This window comes from Triticum dicoccoides, chromosome 6A (genome assembly GCF_002162155.2).
Source record: "Triticum dicoccoides isolate Atlit2015 ecotype Zavitan chromosome 6A, WEW_v2.0, whole genome shotgun sequence".
Taxonomy (NCBI): domain Eukaryota; kingdom Viridiplantae; phylum Streptophyta; class Magnoliopsida; order Poales; family Poaceae; genus Triticum; species Triticum dicoccoides.
Window position 1 is genome coordinate 167,862,265 of NC_041390.1, and position 20,027 is coordinate 167,882,291.

The window sequence follows — 20,027 nt, forward strand, 5'->3', positions numbered from 1 at the left end:
CCATGGATTTTGGAGGAGGGTTAGGAGAAGTTGAACTATTGTACCCCGCAAAAAAAACTGGGAGCGAACTAATGTGAAAGGCGGGACGACTGGGAGCGAACTGTTGTAAGGTAGAAGACGGGGACGAGTACGGCGTGCGAATGGCATGGGGTTGCTAGCTTGCCCGGTGGATAAACGGCTGCAAGCCCCCAAAGTGTTCTCGAGAACTATGCGGGACCCACTAGATGTCATGTCTACTAGACCCATATCGTAGGCCTGACAGTATAGCTTCTGCCTGTTCGCACGCCATGCCGGCGCGTGGATGTAACTTCACTTAATTCCATCAAACCTCACGCCTCCCACGACCTTTGCCTCCCTCGTGTGGTCGCGCCCTTTGAGACTTCGACCGGCTATAGATGAGAATTTTTTTACCTTTTTTTAGACAAGCAATTTTTTTGCCTACTCTGCATGCATGATACTCCCTCTGGTCCTTTTTACTCCTGTCAACCGTTTGCAAAGTGTTTGACCAAATTTATACTTTTTTTGGAACACCACCTTATATTAATTAACTAGCCACACCGGTACACTCATTCGATACAATATTCACCACACAGGGCCGTACGTTATTTACAAGAATACCATCTAATCTATTGTCAAAGCTATACTTAGCGATTAAGTGTGCCACCTTATTGTCCGAACGACTAATCTTTGACAATTGAAGATTGTTGATCAACTTCGAGATGCTCAACGCTTTCATCTTCAGGTCATGCATAGCAGACCTGTCAACGCTTTGAGAGGCATCAATGAAATCCCACGACCAAATTTATACTAAAAATATCAATATCTACAATACTCCCAAAACACTTAGGCGCGGTGCATTAACTTCTACCTCGTTTCTTGTTTCTTAACATATCAACCAATAGGAGATGTGGGTGTGCATGCTTTTAATGACTTGAGACTACCAAACACGACATGCAGTAGTTAGTTCATTGCATGCAATGCTATTAATTAGCAAATAAACATTAAGATCTCTCGTTTTCCCCTCCTCCTTGGTCACAGTGCACAATCTAAGATGACTTGCTCACCTAGACGGAGGGAGTACTGATTATAATGAGTACACCCTCCTTCCATCTATATAGGGCCTAATGCGTTTTTCAAGACCGCCTTTGACTATTGATAAAATTAATAGTACATGACATGCATAATGTGAAAATTATATCATTGAAAGCTCCTTTCACATACGAATTTGATGATGTGCTTTGTGTAAGTTGCATGTCATATATTATTGCTCTAACATTTGGTCAAAGTTAGCCTCGAAAAACGCATTAGGCCCTATATAGATGGAAGGAGGGAGTATAAGAACTACGTTTTATAATGAGTGTAAAAATATTGATTTGACATTGTGAATGTTGACACATTGTGGAATAGTTTTTAAAGTCTACAAAAGTACTCAACTAGTGCTGTCGTTCTCCACAAAAAAATGTGTTTACCAATGCATGCATGAACTCTAGTTACTCTAACCCCCTCTCTTCTTTAATTCTTTGCCACATCAGCATGTTTGCTATTCCCGTGTGCATGATACCAGCTAAGATACCACCATTATGGCCAGCCTTAATCATCGCATGCAATAATTTAGTGCACCTTGAAATATGAACATGTGTGGGGCGTGTTTGTTTTTAATGACTTGAGACTATACCTAGCCCGGCATGCAAGATGACTTATTATGCACCGTTCCCCATACCTACAGGAAGCCCATTCGTCTCCAATTTTTTTCCTCTCCATGTGAGTAAACAATATGCCTGCCAAACTCTCCTTCTCCCTCCGGTGGTCCCACCACTCCACCCCGTGTGAAAAAATCTGCATGCATGACTCTCCTCCCCCCACGCTCGTCCAATCCGTTGTGACCAGCAATATTTCCACCCCTTCGCTCCCCCGTAATTTACTCCAACAAATATGCCCACGTAGCTGTTACTTAACTGCAGGTGCATTCGGTCACTGACATATGGGCCCAACAGGGGTCTGGCCCACATGTCAGTGACACAACTGGACCGACAGTTAAGTCAGTGAAGCTCAGTCCATATCTTACGTAGGTGTGCCATTGCTCGCTATAAATACTGCGCCTCCCACGACATCACTATCTCCACTCCCTCACATTCACGTTCATCGCTATCTCCTCCCCCTCCCTCTCACGTCGACCACCATGGCATCGCCCCTCCCAAGCCCTAGGAGCCCCTCGCTGCACCGCGCGGACGGTCACACGTCGTCGTTCCGTTCCTCGCCGCCACTAGTCGAGGAGGACGCGTCGGTGTTCCGCTATGTGACGCGTCGCTGTTCCGTTCCTCGCCGCCACTAGTCGAGGAGGACGCGTCGGTGTTCCGCTCCTCGCCGCGATGCGTTGAGGTCGACGCGTCGGTGTTCCCAATCTCGCCAGCATGTGCGTCAGAGGACGCGTCGGCTCCCCGCTACGAGGAGAATGCCGCGCCGCCCGCCGAGCCCCCCAGCCTTGAGGGGCTTTGGAAAGAAATGGATGTCGCCCTGTGGGAGGCTTTGCCTCTAGCAGAGCGTGCCAAAATAGAGGCGGAGAAGAAGGCCGAGGAAGAGAAGCGCACCGCGGAACAAGCTGCCTGGGAGGCCTATGTCGCGTCTGAGAGAGTCAGGCAATTGGCTCTTTGGCAGAAGGCTCGTGCGAGGGCCGTGAGGGTGGCGGAGGATGCCCGTGCCGACGCCCTGAGTGCAGTCGGGCCCAAGCGCCTCATCTACGCTTGGCGGTACGTGGACCGGGTGCACGCTTCCAGCAAGGAGGAGTACCGGTTGGTGCCGGATCACCACACCGGTGAGATCGCGCTCGCCCGCCGGGAAGCCGCCAATCAGCACCTAGCGAGCTGCGAGGCTGAGGAAGAGGCGGTGTGTCGGCGCGCTGGGAAACGACCGCGCACCAAGGCACTCGTGGCGCGCTGCAATTGCTCCTGCGAGCGCCGTGGCTATTAGGAGGAGTATAATTTTTGTTTCGTAAGGCGATTTCATTAGTTTTGGGACGCAAATGATAAATCCCGAACGTTCAGGAATTTTTAGCGTCCTTAATTAAGTATGTAAAAGGGAAAGTTTGGAAACCTTGTGTATTCATACGCATTTTGCAAGTACGTGCATATAGCACAAACTTTACTATATACTATCGCAGGAAAAGAATTCTATGACACCAGGTCTCACGCAAGACCCATCCTGATGGATGACACGTGGCATTCACAAATCACAAAGCATCCCCCACCCCCACTTAAAATCAGGGGGGAGAGATTAGATGCTTTGTGATTTGTGAATGCCACATGCCATCCATCAGGACGGGTCTCAACTGCTAACCGTGACACCTGGTCTCATATAATTTTTTTCTCGCACTACACGTCTCTCTCGATATATGCTTGCCTGTGCTACTCCCTCCGTCCATGTCAATAAGTCATCTTCGGTTGGGCACCGCGACCAAGAAGGAGGGAAGACTTATACACCTAGACGGAGGGAGTACTACTATTACTTATGTACGTGCAAATGCATGTTTTAACATTACGATGCGGTTTTTGTAAAAGTAGAAAAACAACACTAGTCAAGCTTGTGAAACGATTCAATGCAAAACAAATCCAAAATGCTCGTTTGATTGTTTACATTTAGCTTCCTTCTCTGTGGTTATTTCTCTGTCGTACTTTGTACAAAGTATCTCACTGGTTGGAAAGGCATGCAAATTCCCAAACCGCTTCCTACACCCTGTATCTCACTGGTTGTCGGCATTGACGTTGTCGCCCATGTAGTCGAGGATGAGGTTGCCGAGGTCGGGGAAGAAGTCGTCGTTCGCAACTAATCATGTGGACTAGCATAGTAGTAGGATACACAGTAGAAACATGAATTCTACCACGATCTCGAACAGGAAGGACAGAAACACATACGGTGCAACGGGAGCAGCACCGTTGGCGTTGAGGTTGTCGCCCATGTCCAAACACCACATAGACACGGTCTTTGAGCACGGTTCGTAGTCGTTCCACACTCGGGCATTGAAGTTTGTAACTATTTTAGATTAGAATATACTACTCCTCTGGTGCTAGTAGTAGAGCAGAGTCCTACTCTACTACTCTACTCAAGCAAGTTAGGGCATAGCATTGTAGGGAGTACCAGTACTGTGATCACTCAAGCAAGTTGTCTGGCATTGACACGACACTACGCTGCTGGTATGTGTCTCGTAAGTCAAGCGGCCTGATGTAGTCATCATCACCTGTCCACTTCCCGCAGCACATATTCGCTTCTCCATCTTTGACCGCACATAATCTCGTCCAATCTTCCATCCCCGCTAAGGTGCCTCCCCGCTCGTCCGAAACCCAAGCACTAACAATGGCAGAACCGAGCAGCGTCCGCCGAAAGAGTGGCTGGAATCCGCTCCCCACAGAGGTAATCAAGCTCATTGTTTCGCGTGTGGATAATCTCAGTACCATGCCGCTCGCCGCGTGCTCGTCGGGACTGTACCGTTTACTCAAAGCCCTCAGGCCGGAGCTTTTTAAGCCAGATCATTGCTTGCTGATGCCGCCTGATCTTTAGAAACGGCGTGTCACGCAGCATAACAATCGTAGGGTGGCGAGCATCAACCCCCTTGACTGCGATCCGATCCCCGTCAGCCTCAACTACATTAACGGTATGTACTGGGTCGGCATGAACACGTCTTGGATGGTGCTCGTCGACGGTCGCGTCAGCTAGATTCTCGTGGAGGTCTGCACCCGGCGATTGATCCCCCTTCCTTCGATTAACACTGCACTGCTTTGGCACCGCGGCCCAGAATACTCAGAATCTTAAAGTAGCCAACATGATACCAAGTTTGATTTGCTCAAGGTTGTAATCTGCCAAGTGCCCACAAGATCTGCGAATTATAAAGACTTCAGGCTAATTGCGTTCTTCAACCGCGGTCTCTCCTATCTGACAGGTCACTGCGGTAAGTGGATAAATCTGCACGTCCATCACAAGATCATACACCCTCCATGGTTCTCTGATGCCATTGAACACAAGAGCTTCATTTACGCCGTCGACTCCTTCTATGGCTGGACATATTGCTAGCCTACTCCAGTCATCGCTACAAACGGCTGTTACAAGAGTATGCTACTTTCCTATAATATCATGATGGCTTGCTTATATTACTCTCAACATTTGCTGAAAAAATATTCATGCTCATAACATGTTGTTCTTAAGATTGACTAAACCAAGAGCCCTTTTTTATTTGACTCCAACTTGATATGATGTTGTAGGCCGCCTGGTGTCCCTACCCTTCCTAATCCCATAACCTTTCAAAGAAAAGCAGCATGGCAGTTGCAGGTGGTTCCTGGCTCGATCAGATGACGGCGAAAGATTGATGATCGTTCGCACGTACCGGACGTGTTGTTTCACGGAATACAATCACAGTCACTGCAAGGTCTTTGAGCAGGATCCCAGCTTCTCTGGGCCTTCAGGAATTTTTGACTGGAGGCTGGTAAGTAGCCTTGCTACACGCTCTCTGTTTGTCAGACTGAATTATCCGATTAACCAGGAGATAACCGACGATAAGGATCATGATGGCAGCGCGGTTTCGTTCATCAGGCAAAACTGTGTGTACACAATGTACCATGTGTCTCTGCATGCACCATACGCTGATATGTGCCGCCACGCTCTGCAGCCCAAAGTAGGAGAGAGGGTCGCAAGTATCAGACTTCGACCTGCTGGCTGGAGTTTCCCCCATCAGGCACCCATCTGGTTCAAGCCGTCAGCCAATCTCCACAGCTTAATAAATAGTAACGTCTAACTAAGCCAGTTAGTTACATGCGTACACTTGGTGTAGTAGGATCTTTATTTAGTTTGATGCATACATTTGTTCTTTTTTGATAGCCCTTTTGTAATGATGGATGATATTTGGTTTGGAAGAGCGAGCCGCGTCTTCACTCTTCTGGCCTGCTTACTGCTTCTGTTGCACCCCCAGCCCTGGTTGCTGCTGCTGCTGTTTTCAATGTACAATTAGTAGTATATTTTGTCTGTTGGTTGAATAAATGTGTTGTTAGAATGATAAACGCAATGTTTTGGAAGTCGTTGCATGGTTCGATCCTTTAGTGCCCCGTACCGTACGTAGCGCATACTATTTATCGTACGGAACACATTTTTTTGGAAACTCGGAACACATTTTCCACTTGTTGATAACATGCAGCCCACTGATGAAGGCCCAATAGAGAAGCCCATAATTAACTGGAAGGGAGGCTCTCACATGAATCTGGCCCAGGTACATGCTCATGGTCCCCTAAACATAAATAAGTAAATAAATAAATAAATAAAGCTAAATGCTCATGCACCGATTCTTTGGGAAAATAGGTAGCACAATATTTCTTTTTGAAGAATACCCAAGCTAGGCCTATTTGTTTTCTCCAAATTACTGGGCTGCAAATCTTTCAAGACGAGGAGGGATGCATTCCAGCCTGGCTTAAGAGTATGGTCAATGTCTGTTAAAAGTAATATCAAAAGGGGTTGAAAATTTCAAAAAAATTATAGCAAATGGGATATAAGTTTCTTTTTTTGTTTTTGTTCTTCACTGATATCTTATACGTATTTCATTGGATTTAACATGACATAGTACTAATTTATTTATAAATTTGTTTTAGTATGGCTATTAATTTTCGGATTAAGAATATTTCATTTCCCAGCAAAAATTTGCAAATTTTCAAATTTTCTCACATATTTAGTTAATTTTTCAACCCTGGTACTGACCAGAAAATGGCCAGCAATTCTAAAAATGGAAAACGGGCTGCAATAAATTCCGTATGAATTAGAAAATGAGTAAAAATTATAAAAATAATAGCAAATGGGCTGTACACACCATAGATTTCGAGGCTGACTTGTTAACGCAAGGCTTTGTCAGTGAACACACGATTCTAGCAGCAGTTAGTGTTGGATGTCCATCCAACGGCCGACGTGCTTCTTCAATCTCTGATCTTCCTGCTCCAGCCGCCTAAACTAGCGCCGGCGGGACTGCCTGCTCCCTCCTCTTGTGGCCAGCTGTGATGCCGCGCAGGCTTCCCCGGCCCACCCTACTCCCTCCGCTGGCCTGGCCGCACGCAATCAACTGCCTCCTTATTACGCGAAAAATAATAATTCCTCCCACTGACATCTGGGGCGCACCGGTTGGGAGGCTGACCTGTGGGCCTACTAAGTTGACGCGTACGCAGGGCTTGTCAACTTAGTCAACAAACGATTCTAGCAGCAGTAACCGTTGGATTTGAATCGAGCGGTCATGCTGCTTCTTCAATCGCTGCTCTTCTTGCACCAGCCGCCCAAACCAGCGCCGGGGAGACCGTCTGCTCCTGCCTCCAGTGGTCGGCCGTGCTGCCGATGAGGCCTCATCGCCCCCTACTACTCCCATCGCTAGCCAGGACCTGCGGCGACGGCAGCCTCACACCGCAGCCGAACCAGTGAACCCTCGTACTCTCCGCGTGGGCATCCACCGCCGCGTCTTCCCCGACTCCACGCCGTCCCCTTCCTAGGCCTCGTCATCGTCCACCGCCTTGGTGCTCTCGGTGCGGCGTGGTCAACGTGGTCAACGACATTCCATCAAAAGAGTACTGTACGTGGAGAGGCTGACAGCTGGGTCCATGGCCACAGCCTAGTTTTTTGTGATTTGCCAAGTAAGTCGCTTCGTCAGGCCTGTTGGGCTGCAAATCTTTCAAGACGATGAGAGATTTCATTCGGCTGGCCGAGAAAATGGCCCATCAGTAATGAGAAATGGGCTGTACATTTTTAAAACACATCAAACCGGCAATTAGTTTCAAATATTTTTTTTTCATTTCGAGATTTGAAATTACATTAAGTTTTATGCGTAGAGAATTTGTTGGATTTTATATTGATATACATTTTTTTAAAATCAGTTTGAATGTGAGTCGAAATTTCGGGATTAAAAACAGTTCAGACCGCACCGAAATATGCAAAATTTTGTATAGTTTTTTAACCGTGGCCACAATATGGGCTGTAATGCTAACAAAAAGAATATGGGCTCAAAAAAACCTTAATAATTAGCAAATCGGAAGTAAATTATTAGAAATAATGGCAGATGGGTTGTATGCTGTTTTCCACGGATTTGAGGCTTTCCTAAAAAAGAAGTTTAACGCACAAGCAGTGATTATTGGATGGCCATCCAACAGTCGTCGTGCTTATTCAATCTCTGCTCTTCCTGCTCCAGCCGCTCAAACAGGCGCCGGCGGCACTGCCTGCTCCCTCCTCCCCGCGGCCGGCTCTGCTGCCACGCAGGCCTCACCGCCCCATCGTACTCCCATCGCTGGCCTAGCCATCCCTCTACTCACCCACACCTGCTGTTATTCTTCGGCGACGGCAGACGAACCAGAAAACCCTCGTACAGTCGTAGTCCCCTCCGCGTGGGAAACAACTTCCGAGTCTTTCCTGCCTCCGTGTCGTTCCCTTCCTAAGCCTCGCCGTCGTCCACCGCCCTGGTGCTCTCGGCGCGGCCTGGTCAACGTGGTCAACGACCGACATGCATCTGAAGTGGACTTTATGTGGATAGGCCGACAGCTGGGTCCACGGCCGCACGCAAGGAAATGCCTCCTTATTATGCACAAAATAATGATTCCTCCACCTGACATCAGGGACCCATCGAAAGGGCCTCTGTATTTCGCGAAAAAACGTTACCGCCGCTGACAGCTCGGACCCTCCAGCTATATCTTCGCACGCAAGGAAGTGCCTCCTTATTACGCAAAAAAATGAATACTCCCCCTGTTAGCTGGGACCAAGTATAGTGGCATGCTAACTTGTGGGCCTACTAAGTTGACGGGGACGGAGGGCTTTGTCAACTTAGTCAATATGCACGATTCTAGCTCCAGTGACCATATGATGTCCATCCAACAGCCGTAGTGCTTCTTCAACCTCTGGTCTTCTTGCTCCAGCCACCCAAATGAGCGCCGGTCGTGCCTCGTGCCCCTGCCTCCCGTGGCCGGCTGCGATGCGACGGAGGCCTCTCTGCCCCCTACTACTCCCATCGCTGGCCAGGTCATCCCTCTACTCACCCACACCCCATGTTATTCTGCGGCGACGGCAGCCTCACACCGCAGCGAACCAGTGAACCCTCGTACTCCTTTACGCGTGGGCATCCACTACCGCATCTTCCCCGGCTCCGTGTCGTCCCCTTCCTAGGCCTCGTCATCGTCCACCGCCCTGGTGCTCTCGGCGCGGCATGGTCAACGTGGTCAAGGAACGGCTTCCATCGGACGTGGACTATACGTGGAGAGGCTGACAGCTGGGTCCACGGCCGCAGCAAGGAAGTGCCTCCTTATTACGTGCAAATTAATTATTCCTCCACCTGACAGCGGGACCCACCGGACGGGCCACCGTATTTCGCGAAAAAAGATGTTTCCCCCTGACTGCTGGGACCCACCTGGTCGAAGCATACATAGCATTGTCATTCTGGTCGCGAACGTGTACGTACATACTGGTCGATGTAAAGGCGCGCACGTGTCGTAGTAGAGGCGCACACGTAGCATTTACACGTATGTACAGCGGCCAGGGTGCAAGAAAGAAAATACGGCCACGTATGTGTACATACGGGCGGGGTCTCGACTACTCGCGCATACGTACGGCCAGGGCTCGTGTACATGGCTGGGTCGGAACGGAGAAACAACGTCGTCGTCGTGTTCATGGGGAAGAAACAGAATGCGTCGTGTTCATGGGGTGGCAATGGAATGCGTCGTGTTCATCGGGAGTGCTTGGACGGAACAGGCGATGGAAATGAGGCCTGGCGTACCGCAGAACGGAGGAATCGGCCTTGTGTTCGACCGGCCACGTTCGAAACAGGATCTTGTTCATCGGGAGGGGTCTGGCATACCGCAAAATGGAGGAAACGGACCTCCTACGGTCGAAACGGGGGTCCTATTGATCGGGAGGGGTGTGGCGTACCGCAAAACGGACGAAACGGACTTGTGTTGGAGCGCTACGGTCGAAACGGGGTCCTGTTCATCGGGAGGGGTGTGGCGTACCGCAAAACAGGACTCCACGGGATACTGTTCATCTCCACCGTCGACCCCCTCCAGCCTCCACAAGCTACTGTTCATCCACCGTTGACCTCCTCCAGCCTCCACCTGCGACTGTTCATCCATGGGCTCCTGTTCATCCAGCCTCCACCGCGCGCTACTCCACCGGCTACTGTTCAACCACCCCTCCACCGTCTACTGTTCATCCAGCCCTCCCCACCCCGGGGTCCTGTTCAACCACCCCTCCACGGGCACCCCTCCACCGTCTATTGTTCATCCAGCCCTCCACACCATGGATTCCTGTTTAACCACCCCTCCACCGTCTACTGTTCATCCAGCCCTCCACACCACGAGGTCCTGTTCATCCACCCCTCCATGGGAACCCCTCCACCGTGTTGGAGTTGTGCCGAATATTGTGTACAAGGTAGGTTACAGTTGGACTTGTAGTTGTATTGTGTTTACATAGGATATGTAGTCGTGTCCTAATAGGACACTTATATCCTAGGCCTCTCATATATAGTGGGGGTAGACACACGATGTAACCTATGCCAACATAATAGCACCGGAACGCAGGGGAAGCCAGCGGCATGTGCCGGCGTCCAGGGCGACCGGGTGCGGTATTGAGCGGTGTCACGGGGAGGAGCGCCCGTAGTCAAGCCCTGGGGATGTAGCCATATCGGTGAACCTCGTTAACAAATCTCGGTGTCGTGCTCGTGTGATTGCTTGGTCCTCGGATGATCAACGGTATGCCTCGGATTCATTCTAACAAGTGGTATCATGAGCAAGGTTCGATGAGGCTGGTGCATCTGTTGATCTAAGGATAACTCGGTGGCTCGTTGTTCCCGTTGGTGGTGCTGACGATCGTGATCGTATAATTTGCACCGGAAGCTGCGCTCGAAGGGAGTAGCAGTTGAAGCTAGCGGCTGGGTGTTCTGGACGAAGTCTCGTCGAGATCGGATCGTGGCTGGTCAAGGCCCTGACGGGGCTGGCTAAGGATTGTGGCTCCCAGGTGGCAGCATCCCATGGCACGGGCAGCGTGCGGGCTGGGCCATTGCGGCAACGCAGGCAAGACGACGGTGGAGACAGCAATAGGAGGAGCAGTCAGAGCAGCGTACATGAGATTTGTTTTGGACAAAAAGGAGACCGAGTCTCCATAGTATATGACACGAACATGCAGGCAAACCGGTAAGGGAAAGATCCGTCAAGTGATACATATCCATTGAAACTAGCAGGGACGTTGACAGTTCAAAAGCTAGCATTGCAAGTTTTGTGCAAGGGAGCCACCACGTCAAGATCAAAGGTTTTTTGGTTGGATTTTGCTATTAGTACATAGGGGTGTACCTCATCACGTTTTGCTTGTGTAATTGGAGCATTGCGGTGGAAGCTCAGTTATTTTTCACATTATCAGCCGTACGAAGAATCATGACGCCATCGGGCATCGGGTTTGAGGTGGAGAAGTTCAACGGAACTGAAAACCTTGAGTTATGACGGACAAGGGTGAAAAATTTGTTGGCACAACAGGGATGCTTGAAGGCGTTGCAGGAAGTCAATTCAACTAAGATGGAATTATCATGTGATGGATGGAAATTTGTGGAAAGCGATTGGGAGCCTCGAGCGTGTCATGTAGCCAGACAAGTTCGGCTGAGTCGGACTAGACAGTCTGACGGATCGACGCGAGTCGGTTGGTACAGAAGATGGTGGTGGGATCGGCAAAGACGACGTAGGAGCGTGATGCTGATGGTGACCGACTTCTGGGTGTGGAAGCACGTGGTGCACATGCCCGAGGCTTGTGCGGCTTCGACAAGACTATGGCGCGGGGTTGATTCAAGGTGATGTACACACGGAGCTTGAAGTCGACGGGGCGCGGGGTGGACTGATCATCTACCATGGAGTCATGTTGAAGGTGGAGCTGGATTAAGGGGCTACGATGTAAGGATCCAGGGAATCGAAGCCTATTCAGTGGGATGGAAAAGCGAGGGACACATAGTTCGGACTGGAGCCCAGTGGTCTGATCGAAGCGTGAAACTCGTCATTGGTCGGTGATGATCGATGATACTCTGCAGTGGAGGTTGAGTGGTGTGGGTTCGCGACCCTTGAGGCTCGACCAGGACAGCGGAGGCTCGGTGCGGTAATAGCAGCGAGGCGTGCGGTATGCACGGGGCATGGAGACAGACCAGGGCTCTGGTGGTCATACATGTGGTGAGACAACTGCGAATTTGACTCGGGATGACTACAAGCAACGATGAAATTCTTTCAAATGTCAGACAGACGGTCAAGAAAGGAGCTGTGGCGTTGAGTTCAGGTAACTCTTATGTGTGACACCCAATATGTGAGTTGTTCACTTTCACGCAGGTCAGTGATCAGTGTGTGATGGCATTGGACTGATACTCTGGAAGTTGGGAGCACAAACTAGAGTAACAAGAAACTTAATTTTGCTCGAGTGTTGACTGTGGTCAAGAAAAGAAGGGACTACAAGTTGCAGGTGGAGTCATATGGAGTCTTTGAAGTAGCAGTGGTTCTCATGGGATATGCTCAAGTCCAATGTACATGGAAGTTTGACGCATGGACAAATTCAAGGTGGTGGAGAATATTCGCCAAGGTGGAGTTTGTTGGAGTTGTGTCGAATATTGTGTACAAGGTAGGTTACAGTTGGACTTGTAATTGTATTGTGTTTACATAGGATATGTAGTCGTGTCCTAATAGGACACTTATATCCTAGGCCTCTCATATATAGTGGGGGTAGACACACGATGTAACCTATGCCAACATAATAGCACCGGAACGCAAGGGAAGCCGGCGGCATGTGCCGGCGTCCAGGGCGACCGGGTGCGGTATTGAGCGGTGTCAACGGGAGGAGCGCCCGTAGTCAAGACCTGGGGATGTAGCCATATCGGTGAACCTCGTTAAAAAATCTCGGTGTTGTGCTCGTGTGATTGCTTGGTCCTCGGATGATCAACGGTATGCCTTGGATTTATTCTAACACACCGTCTACTGTTTATCCAGCCCTCCACCACACCACGGGGTCCTGTTCATCCAGAGGCAACGCCACCGCTCACTGTTCATCCAAACCCCCCCGCAACGCTCACTATTCATCCCATCGATCGGCTTCAGTTAGCAGCAGTAACGAAGGAATCGCTCGATCGGGTTCAGTTAACAACCATCGATCGATCGCTCGGGTTCAATAACGCGTAGCCTGCAGTGCAATCGCTTGGGTTCAGTTAGAGCCCAACGCCTCGCTCGGGTTCAGTTAGAGCCAACGCCTCGCACACACACGCGTACGTGTACGAGAGAAACGCGCATCGATCGGCCCCCGACCTCCCACCGTAACCGGGAACTCCCCGAAATTTTCCTCGCCCTCGCTTCTACCACGGTTTTTTCCATCATGGACGACCCAAAGAATGTCATGCAGCTGCGTCTCCGGCCCGCCCAGGAAGAAAATCTCATTTTCTGTCATGATTTTTTGTCATAGAAGTAGGAGCCCACCACATCTATGATGATACCGGGGTTTTTCACAATTATCATCATAGAAGTGTCATATGTATGACAGAAATTTTTTTCGTTCAGCCCAAAATGTCACGGATGTGTCTTTTTTTGTAGTGTCTCCACCCGTGGCCACTTCAGAACTGCCAAGTGGCAGTTCACCACAGGCTGCCGCACCAGACCCCCCCTGGGTCGCTGCAGGAGGGGATTTCAGGATATTTTGCTGCTGCCTATGCTGCGTCCGATTCTGCTGTCTCCTCTACACAAAACCGCCTACAAATACAGCAAGCTCGACCAACTCCACCTCCTCCTGCCCGATCACATACTCAGTCCCAAAGTGGTATTGCCAAACCCAAGGTATATAACGATGGTTGTGTCCGTTGGGGCTCCTTTTGTGCCACAAGTGAACCGAAGAATCTGCACAATGCTCTTGGTGATCCCAAGTGGAAGCAGGCCATGGATGGAGAATTTTCAGCCCTCATAGCAAACAAGACATGGCGCTTGGTTCCACCGGTCAAAGGGAGAAACGTGATTGACTACAAATGGGTGTACAAGGTAAAACGCAAATCTGATGGCACGATTGACAGATACAAGGCACGCCTTGTGGCCAAAGGCTTTAAGCAAAGGTATGGAATTGATTATGAGGATACCTTTAGCCCTGTGGTGAAAGCTTCTACTATCAGGTTGATTCTTTCACTTGCAATATCTGGAAATTGGTGCATGCGACAACTAGATGTAAAGAACGCGTTTTTGCATGGTGTTCTGGAAGAAGAGGTGTTTATGAGGCAGCCTCCTGGGTATGAAAATTCAGTTTTACCATGGCATGTTTGCAAGCTTGATAAAGCAATCTATGGTTTGAAACAATCACCCAGAGCATGGTATTATCGTCTGTACTCTAAGTTACAGTCTCTTGGTTTTGTTGCTTCCAAGGAGATACCTCGTTGTTATTTTACCATTGGCATGGTGTGACCATTTTTATGCTTATTTATGTTGATGATATTATTCTCACCGGTACCTCCTCTAGAGCAGTTGAAGCCCTCCTGCAGGATCTGCGCATGGATTTTGCTCTCAAGGATTTGGGCAGCCTTCATTTCTTTCTTGGGATCGAGGTAAAGCACATGGCCAATGGAATTATTCTATCTCAAGAAAAATATGTCCAAGACATCCTTGAGCGAGTGGGCATGAAGGGTTGCAAACCCTCTCCTACTCATTTGTCTACTTCAGAGAAGTTGTCTCTTCATGATGGGGAGGTACTTGGAGTCGAGGATTCCACCAGGTACAGAAGTGTGGTTGGATCTTTGCAGTATTGACTTTAACCAGGCCAGATATATGTTTTTCAGTCAACAAAGTTTGTTAGTTCCTTCATGCGCCTACTAGCACTCATTGGACAGCAGTAAAAAAAATTCTTCGGTATCTCCAGGCAGCCAAGAGTCATGGTCTCAAACTTGTCATGTCAAACTCCACACTTGTTAGTGCTTTTTCAGATGCAGATTGGGCAGGTTGTCCTGATGATCGGCGATCCACTAGAGGTTTTGCAGTGTTCTTTGGTGGTAATCTGATTTCTTGGAGTGCACGCAAGCAAGCTACTGTCTCTAGGTCAAGTACAGAAGCTGAGTACAAGGCCTTAGCAAATGCCACTGCTGAGATTATTTGGGTGCAAAATTTGTTGGCAGAGTTGGGTATTCGTCACCCACCTGCAGCCTCACTTTGGTGTGACAATCTTGGAGCTACTTATCTCTCTGCCAATCCTATCTTTCATGCTAGAACAAAGCACATCGAGATTGATTATCATTTTGTTCATGAAAGAGTTGCTAACAAGCTTTTGAACATTCGGTTTGTTCCTACTGGTGATCAAGTAGCAGATGGCTTTACTAAACCACTATCACTGTGGCAGCTGGAGGTCTTTCGACGCAATCTCAACTTTGATAGTTGTGATTGAGGGAGAGTGTTAAACATCATTGTATGTCACGGTGTGTTATGAACCGTGCTAGTTAGGATATGTGGCGTGTGTGTTGTAGTTAGGTTAGGTTAGGTTGTTGTGATGAGATCTTGGTAGTTAGCTTGGAGATCAATCCACACCTAACCGAACCCTAACCCCTTTGTAATCTCGCCGCATATCTGGCTCCATATAAACACGCAGCGCACCCCTGCCCAAGGCATGCGCTTCCAGCATCTTTCACACCGCCCCTGTCGCCATGTGACCTCAACCACCTGCTCCGCCGTGGCAACCCCCACGATGTCCTCAGGTACCTGGAGATGGCGTTTGTGCAGTCGACGGACGACAGTGGAGTAGGCGATGCGTTTGTGGTGCTCCCTTCACCACACGTGGTCGCCACACACCTTCCCTACTCTCTCTGGCCATGGCGCATCACCATGGAGGAGTCCGGCTGCCGGATCATGTACATCTGCCGGAACCCAAAGGATGCGTTCGTCTCCTCATGGTTCTTCGCCAAGAAGGGGGCGGCCACCAATGCACGAGCATGAGCACGAGCCGACAAGGACATGGACATGCAGCTGCTGCAGCCGCCGCCGTACACATTCGAGGAGGCGTTCGAGTTCTTCTGCGATGGCATATGCGTCAGCGGCCTGCAATGGCGTCACGTGGTGGGATACTGGGAGATGAGCAGGAAGCGGCCGGAGAAGGTGCTATTCCTCCGGTATGAGGAGATGCTCCGGGACCCGTGAGCAATGTGAAGAAGCTGGCGGAGTTCATGGCGGCCATGGCATCAATCAATGAATCAGCTTCACCAGGAAAACAATTGTCGACCATTCAAAGTCAACTACTCCGATCCAAATTACAAGAAAAATACTACTAGTTCAGTAATGATATCATGAATAGCCACAGGTGCAACCTACTGGCTACTGCACTACATCACAGATGTTAATCTCGCTTGAAAGCTTCAGGATGGACGCGGTAGGGATCAGCGAGGATCGACGCGGTGGGGATCGGCGGGGCGGGGCAGTACATCTCCTCTTAGCTTCTCCCAGCTCCATGTAAGCGATCTCCTTGCCGGCAGCATTGGTCGTTGGCAGCGACGGCGGCGGAGCAGAGCGTTTCTTTCCAAGTGCTTCCTTCGGAGCATTCGCCGGATTGACGGCGGCAGGGCCGTTTGAGATAGAAGTGATCAGCGCCGATCGGCATGCTGACGGAGGGGCGGAGGACTTGTCGGGAATTCTCACGCTCGCTACGCCGGAAACCTTCATGGTGGACGAGGTCAGGGTCCTCATCGTCCGCGGGGCAAGGGGCCTCTTCGGAGCTTCTCCCAGGTCCAAGTAAGCGATCTTCTTGCCGGCAGCATTGGTTGTGGCAATTCTGGCGAACGGGATGAGCGTGGGTCGGTGCGGCGGCGGCAGCGGCAGAGCAGAGCGTTTGTTTGCTACCCCTCCCTTTGTAGCCTTGGTCCGGTTCATGATGACATCTCCGTTTGACATGGAAGTGATCAGCGCCGATTGACGTGGCGACGGCGAGGGCGACGCAAAGGACTTCCTTGCAACTCTCTCCTTGGCCGTGTTGAGGACCGTCCTGCGGCGCTCGAGGTCACGACGGATCTGGTCGCGCAACACCGAGGAAGAGCACTGCGCCATGAGAGCGGGCGTGCTGAAGGCTGCGTGAAGGAATGAGATGAGGGCTCGGCGAGGGTGTTTCTTGTGTTGCGCGTGCCCTGAGGGAGCTGCCCCTAGGCTTATATCCAGCGGAAGGTCGCTGAGATGGAGTCCGATTCTAAGAGGGAAGCGTGCATGTCAAGCACTGCGTCACCGAGTTGAGTTGCAAATCCTCATCTTGGAGCGATGCGTATGCTTTTTTTCTTTTCTTGAGATAAGAGCGATGGGTATGTTTTTTTGAGGGATAATCCAAGCTTTATAACGATCAAAGACCACAATTTGTGGAATACATCTTGGATTATGGGGATTGCCTAGCCACACATGGCGTCCAAGGCCTAAAGAGAGTGCATGTTTTGCTAAGCTATGCGCCTCAACATTAGAGTTTCGGCTTTCATACATGAAATTACACACAAAATGACGAGCTCTACTTCGAATCTCCTTGATGACAGTACCATATTTCCCACTGTTTTCTGAAGTTATATCGCCCACCACCTGTCTCGAGTCAGACGAGATAACCATATGATGGATGTGTAGATCCTCCGTCAGTGATAATGCTTCCCGGCACGCCAAAGCCTCAAGAGTAGAAGGATCTGATATGCCTTTGAGAACAATTGCAGAGCTTCCAAGATACTCGCCACGATCATCTCTGCATACTGCCGCTGCTATACCACCCCATGACCGGCAACCGGCGTCAACATGGATCTTAGCTGACCCTACCGGAGGCGCTTTTGGCCTGATTCTCGAACTCCCCCGCTGCACCGCACTTGCCCCTGTGGCTGGTTTCCTTTCATTTATAATGTCCAGATCCTCCAAGTATCTTTGTATAAATTCCTTCGTGCTCTGGGGACTTTGAAAAATGCCCTCGTGGATTGCTTTCCGTCGAGAAAACCAAATCGCCCACAATGTTACTGCTATCTTGATGAACTCTGACCTTGGCATGGTTTCCATCAAAGAAAAGAGCCATCACTTAGCACTGGGGTCCGAATAAGCTAGTAAGTTGTTTGCCAGCTCTTCGTCCGCAAGCGCCCATGTACATCTTGCGACCGTGCACTGTAAAAGTGAATGTCTCCAGGAATCTGGTCCGCCGCATAGCGCACATGAACTTGACGTTGACATATTCCTATGGGCTCGTACGTCCTCTTTCGGGATGGAGTGTTTCGACAGACGCCATAGAAACATTTTGATTTTCCCTGGGACTTGTATATTCCACAGCCGTTTCCATGCTCCCTCTTCTCTGTTCGAGCTTGATGACCCGGCTGTACCCTCCAGCCAAGCCTCCCTTCTTCTTCTTGTCGACACTAACATATTATAAGCCGATCGTACTGTAAACATACCAGATCGCTCAAAGTTCCAGCTCCAAAAATCCTCCATATTCAGCGTACATATTGGGATGCTCAAGATTATAGGGATATCCATCGGCATAAAAACCTGCTGCACTTTCTCCAAGTTCCATGTTGCAGATGTGGAATCTACTAACTCGGACACAAATTCTAGAGGATTTTCCGAGATACACCCATAAGGACGCAGCATTTCATCCCTAGGCAACCAGTTGTCAACCCAGATTCTGGTATTCTGGCCATTCCCTATGCGCTTTATCAAGCCCTGCTTCATCACATCTCTCCCTTCCAGAATAGCCCTCCATACCTGACTCGGATGATTTCCTATTGTTGCTTCCAAAATAGTGGAGTTCGGGAAGTAAATACTTCTTAGCAACCGGGCGCTTAATGATTCAGAATGTTAAAGGATACGCCACGCCTGCCTCGCTAACATTGCCATGTTGAAGAGTTCAAAATCTTTGAAACCCAAACCCCCCATAGCTTTGGGTTGAGTCATTTCCTTCCACGAAACCCAATGCTGTTTATGGTGCCCATCCTTACTCCCCCACCAGAACTTCCTTATCATCATGTTCAGATGCTCGCAAAGACCCCTTGGCAATTTAAAACAGGACATGGAATAAACAGGAACAGCTTGAGCAACCGCTTTAACCAGTACCTCCTTACCTGCCGTGGACATTGTGCTCTCGATACAACCCTGGATTTTACTCCATAGTCGATCCTTTAAATATTTGAAGGCACCATTCTTGGAAGCACCAATATCTGAAGGCATTCCCAAATATTTTTCATTGAGGGTCTCATTTGGCACATTGAGTAACCCTTTTATCTCATCTCGAACAGCCTCAGGAACGCCCTTGCTGAAGAAAATCGATGACTTGTCATAGTTGATTCTTTGCCCTGTCGCTTGACAATAAACCTCCAACACTTGGTTCACCTCATTAGCACCCATACCATTCGCCTTGAAGAACAACAGGCTGTCATCTGCAAACAATAAGTGGCTTACCGGTGGTGTCGAAGGTGGCACTTGCAACCCATGAAGATTTGATGACTCACTTTTTGATTTTAATAGGCACGAAAGGCCCTCTGCTGCTATCAAGAACAGGTATGGTGAAATTGGATCCCCCTGCCGAATCCCACATGAAGGCTGGAACTGCTGTAGTTTCTTTCCATTGAACAAGACCGAGAATTTTACTGATCTTACCATTCCCATGACTATGTCCACCCACTTCTCCTTGAAACCCAATTTTAACATAATGGCCTCCAAATATTCCCATTCCACTTGATCGTACGCCTTCATCATATCCAGTTTTAGAGCACAATATTGATTTTTATTTGCCTTGTTTCTTTTCATGAAGTGGAGACATTCATAAGCCGTAATGATGTTATCAGAAATTAATCTTCCTGGCACGAAGGCAGATTGCTCTTCCGAGATAATGTCAGGCAACACGAGTTTCAGCCGGTTTGAGATAACTTTTGAAGCTATCTTATATAAGACATTACATAAACTTATCGGCCGAAATTGTGCCAAAAGGGATGGATTCTTTACCTTTGGAATCAATACCAAAGTAGTCTCGTTGATGCACTCAGCCGATTCTGTACCATCAACTATTCTTATGAC

At 49.3% G+C, this 20,027-nt stretch overlaps 1 pseudogene; it reads left to right on the forward strand.

Annotated features, from left to right (window-relative positions):
• LOC119318501 overlaps positions 1-16,157 on the forward strand; it is an 85,267-nt pseudogene extending 69,110 nt beyond the window's left edge.
• Positions 16,158-20,027: the final 3,870 nt, after the last annotated feature.